Genomic DNA, 5,700 nt, shown 5'->3' with positions numbered 1-5,700 from the left:
ATATTGCTTTGCATGATCATGTAGTTGACATTGTATTTGTGACAAAGCCACCGTTCATAATTCTTTCATACATGTCGCTCTTGATTCATTACATATCCCGGTACACCACCGGAGGCATTCATATAGAGTCATATTTTGTTCTAAGTATTGAGTTGTAATTAATGAGTTGTAAGTAAATAAAAGTGTGATGATCATCATTATTAGAGCATTGTCCCAAGTGAGGAAAAGATGATGGAGACATGATTCCCCCACAAGTCGGGATGAGACTCTGGACTAAATAAAAAAAGAGGCCATAAAAAAAGAGAAAAGGTCCAAATAAAAAAATGATGAGAGAAAAAAAGAGAAGGAACAATGTTACTATCTTATTACCACACTTGTGCTTCAAAGTTGCACCGTGATCTTCATAATAGAGAGTCTCTCATTTTGTCACTTTCATATACTAGTGGGAAATTTCATTATAGAACTTGGCTTGTATATTTCAATGATGGGCTTCCTCAAATGTCCGGGGTCTTCGTGAGCAAGCAAGTTGGATGCACACCCACTTAGTTTCTTTTTGAGCTTTCATACACTTATAGCTCTAGTGCATCCGTTGCATGGCAATCCCTACTCCCCGCATTAACATCAATTGATGGGCATCTTCATAGTCCGTTAATTAGCCTCGTTGATGTAAGACTTTCTCTTTTTTTGTCTTCCCACATAACCCCTACCATTATACCTTATTCCACCATAGTGCTATATCCATGGCTTGCCCTCATGTATTGCGTAAGAGTTGAAAAGGCTGAAGCGCGTTAAAAGTATGAACCAATTGCTTGGCCAAAATTGGGGTCGTACATGATATGAATATTTTGTGTGGGGAAGATGGAGCATAGCCAGACTATATGATTTTGTAGGGATAACTTGCTTTGGCTATGTTATTTTGATAAGACATAATTGCTTAGTTAGTATGCTTGAAATATTATTGTTTTTATGTCAACATTAAACTTTTATCTTGAATCATATCAAATCTGAACATTCATGCCACAATAAGAAGGATTGAAAGTGCGTTATATCGACTAGAGGGGGGGTGAATAGGCGATTTTTATGAAAATCTTCAAAACGTGAGAGTTATGAAGACAAATAATGAAGATTATGCCTATTACTGTGCAGCGGAAGTTAGATTACACTAGGCCAGCCATGGTCATGTATTCAATAGAGTGAAAGCGCAATGACAAACAGCTTCAGTGTAATAAGGATCAGGTAGGAAGAAGTTATGAAGCCAAACAGATCATACATTCATGTTGTGAAGACAAAAGATAAAGCAAGCATGCAATGGCTTCACAATGAATAACTGTAAGTAAAAGGAAGTGAAGATGAAACCAGTGACACGTTGAAGACAATGATTTGTTGGACCAGTTCCAGTTGCTGTGACAACTGTACATCTGGTTGGAGCGGCTAGGTATTTAAACCAAAGGACACACAGTCCCGGACACCCAGTCAAGGACACTTAGTCCAAGACACCCAGTCCTCACCGTTTTCTCCTTGAGCTAAGGTCACACAGACCTCGCGCAATCACTCAGGTAAGTCTTCAAGGTAGACTCCCAAACCTTCACAGACTTCGTTCACTGGCAATCCACAATTTTCAAGGGATTCAACAAGCATGACTTTATCCATGTGTTGATCCCTTGAGATTGCAACTCTACCTAGACCCAATACCTTACTTTTACCAGTGTTAGCAAATGTAATGTGGCTCTTGTCGGATGGACGTAAAGTTGAGTCCATGAGAAGGCTTCTTTTACCAGTCATGTGATTTGTACACCCACTGTCAATAATCCATTCTGAAGACTTTGAAGTCACTGGTGTCGTACCCTACAGTGCAGTTAGGGGGATAGGCTTCACGAAGGGTATTGTGAAGCATAAACATTTGACGAACCAGTGGATTATGAAAACTTAGATCCAGATTAGGACTAATAGGGAGAGTAGCATGCGATTCAGGAACGAAGTACATAATGATGCCATTTGGGCAGTTTATCTTGCGCCCCACAAGATTTTTATGGTCCCCAGCAATATCATCAGAAGATTTTGTTTTTGTGCTGGAGATCTTTCCCTGCAAAAGAGAGTTAAGCTTTCTTAACCACCCACATCTTCAAGGGTGGCTTAGAAGCTATAAGTCTAAGTGCAGCATCTGAGAATTTTGGCTTTGAAGCCTTAGCAAACAGTCTAGCAGGGGGACAATAATACTCATAGGCATAGGCAGAATAATTTTTGGTCATATGAACATGACGGTTCGATGAACCGCTCTCATATTCATATGCCTGAGTATGGTTTCCCTGCAAAACATTTGCGTTAGTGTGACTCAGGTGAGTCCTCTGTCTGTATGAAGCCTTTGGACCGAGGTTTGTCTTCTTCAAGTGAGGTGTCATGAAGACATTCACAGGAAGATTTTCCAGACATGTTTTCGGAACCCAGATCTTCTTCATAGGCGGTCCATTCCTGCAGTTAGTACCAATGTACCTGGCAAACACTTCACCATTCTGATTCTTAAACAGTTTATAGTTTGCATCAAAGGATTCATCAATGATAATAGGGTTAGCACAAGTGAAGCCAGATAAATTGGATGGATCTGCTGAAAGTTCCTTTGCAGCAACCCATGTGGTTTTGGGGTACTGCTCAGGTTTCCAGTAAGAGCCATCTGTATTAATTTTCCTCACGAACCCAACACCCTCTTTCCTAGGGTTTCGGTTCAGAATCTGCTTCTTAAGGACATCACATAGTGTCTGATGCCCTTTCAGACTTTTGTACATTCCTGTTTCAAGCAATGTCTTCAACCTAGCATTCTCATCAGCAATAGCAGTGGTATCCTCAGAAGAGGGGTTAGTTACCACGTTAACAGTTGAAGATATTGCAACAGTAGTAGCAGTGGAACATTCAGCAACAGAATTAGCATTATCACGCTCAATGCATTTAAGACATGGTGGTTCAAATCCTTCCTGAGCGGGACTGATCTGTTCGGAGCGAAGTGACTCATTTTCGTTTTGAAGATCTTCATGATCCGCTCTCAACTTCTCAAGATCTTGCTTCTTTTGAAGATAATCATAGGAGAGCTTTTCATGAGTAGTTGAGAGAGTCTCAAGACGATCTTCAAGTTCCTGATACTTAACGTGAAGATTTTTTATGTCTTCAATTAAGGATCCAGAACGAGTCATTTCGGCACCCAACAGATCATCGCTTCTGTCTAACAGTTTTTGAATATGTTCCATGGCTTTCTGTTGTTCAGTTGCAATTTTAGCAAGTGTTCTGTAGCTAGGTTTTGAATCACATTCAGAGTCATCGTCACTAGATGTTTCATAGTGAGTAGTACGTGTGTTTACCTTGGCACCGCATGCCATGAAGCAGTAGGTAGGAGTGGAGTCGTTCTTGTCATTTGCGTCGGTGTCGGTGTTGCAGTCATTGTCTTCAGTGTTGAAGATGGACTTGGCGACGTATGCTTTAGCCAGACTCGCAATGCCAGAATCAGACTCCTCCTCAGACTCCACCTCTGCCTCCTCAGATGCGGACTCCTCCTCTGAATCCATCTCCTTGCCAACAAACGCACGTGCCTTGCCAGATGAGATCTTCTTGTGTGATGAAGACTTTGATGAAGACTTGGAAGAAGACTTTGAGTATTTCTTCTTTTTCTTGTCGTTAGAATCATATTCTTTGCTCTTCCTCTTCCTTCTGTTCTCATTGTCCCACTGTGGACACTCAGAAATGAAGTGTCTAGTTTTCTTGCACTTGTGACATGTTTTCTTCTTGTAGTCATGAGCAGAAACTTCATCATTCCTTGAGCTTGATCGTGAAGATTTTCTAAAGCCTTTCTTCTTGGTGAATTTTTGGAACTTCTTCACTAGCATTGCAAGTTCTCTTCCAATGTCTTCAGGATCATCAGAACTGCAGTCAGATTCTTCTTCAGATGAGGAGACAGCTTTTGCCTTCAAGGCACGAGTTCGCCCATAGTTTGGACCGTAGATATCTCTTTTCTCAGAAAGCTGAAACTCATGTGTGTTGAGCCTCTCAAGTATGTCAGACGGATCGAGTGTCTTGAAATCAGGACGTTCTTGAATCATCAGGGCCAGGATGTCAAACGAACTATCAAGTGATCTCAGCAGCGTCTTGACGATTTCATGTTTGGTGATCTCAGTGGCGCCGAGGGCTTGAAGCTCATTTGTGATGTCAGTGAGCCGGTCAAATGTGTGCTGGACATTCTCATTGTCATTTCGCTTGAAGCGGTTGAAGAGGTTGCGAAGAACACTGATTCTTTGATCTCTCTGGGTTGAGATGCCTTCATTGACCTTGGAGAGCCAGTCCCAGACTAGCTTTGATGTCTTCAAGGCACTCACACGGCCATACTGTCCTTTGGTCAGATGACCACAGATGATATTCTTGGCAGTAGAATCCAGTTGAATGAACTTCTTGACATCACCAGCAGTGACACCTTCTCCAGCCTTGGGAACGCCGTTCTCGACGACATACCATAGGTCGACGTCAATGGCTTCAAGATGCATGCGCATCTTATTCTTCCAGTAGGGATATTCAGTTCCATCGAAGACGGGGCAAGCAGCGGAGACTTTGATTATCCCTGCAGTCGACATAGCTAAAACTCCAGGTGGTTAAACCGAATCACACAGAACAAGGGAGCACCTTGCTCTGATACCAATTGAAAGTGCGTTATATCGACTAGAGGGGGGGTGAATAGGCGATTTTTATGAGAAAGTCTTCAAAACGTGAGAGTTATGAAGACAAACAGTGAGATTATGCCTATTACTATGCAGCGGAAGTTAGATTACACTAGGCAAGCCATGGTCAAGTATTCAATATAGTGAAAGCGCAATGACAAACAAGCTTCAGTGTAATAAGGATCAGGTAGGAAGAAGTTATGAAGCCAAACAGATCATACATTCATGTTGTGAAGACAAAAGATAAAGCAAGCATGCAATGGCTTCACAATGAATAACTGTAAGTAAAAGGAAGTGAAGATGAAACCAGTGACACGTTGAAGACAATGATTTGTTGGACCAGTTCCAGTTGCTGTGACAACTGTACGTCTGGTTGGAGCGGCTAGGTATTTAAACCAAAGGACACACAGTCCCGGGCACCCAGTCAAGGACACTTAGTCCAAGACACCCAGTCCTCACCGTTTTCTCCTTGAGCTAAGGTCACACAGACCTCGCGCAATCACTCGGGTAAGTCTTCAAGGTAGACTCCCAAACCTTCAGACTTCGTTCACTGGCAATCCACAATTTCTCTTGGATGCTCAGAACGCGACGCCTAACCGTCTGGAGGATGCACAGTCCTCAAGTGTAATAAGTCTTCAGATCACACAGACAAGAAGACTTAAGTGATGCCCAATTTACTCTGGCTCTGGGTGGTTAGGGCTTTTCTCCTCACTAGGAATTTTTCTTTCAAAGGCTTCGAGGTGGGTTGCTCTCAAACGACAAAAGCCGTGCACTGAAATCTGAGCAGCCAACCGTTTATGGTTGTGGGGGGTGGACTATTTATAGCCACTTGGCAACCCGACCTGATCTGTCCGAAATGACCCTGGGTCACTAAGGAACTGACACGTGTACCAACGGTCGAATTTTGAACTCACACGGCAACTTTACTTGGGCTACAAGTAAAGCTGACTTGTCTGACTCTGGACAAGATTTTCTCTCAAAGTCTTCGCTTGAAGACATAGGATTTGAA

Source organism: Triticum urartu, chromosome 2 (genome assembly GCF_003073215.2).
Source record: "Triticum urartu cultivar G1812 chromosome 2, Tu2.1, whole genome shotgun sequence".
In the NCBI taxonomy this organism is placed as follows: domain Eukaryota; kingdom Viridiplantae; phylum Streptophyta; class Magnoliopsida; order Poales; family Poaceae; genus Triticum; species Triticum urartu.
The sequence above is the reverse complement of the archived record's forward strand: the minus strand, read 5'-3'. Positions refer to the sequence as shown.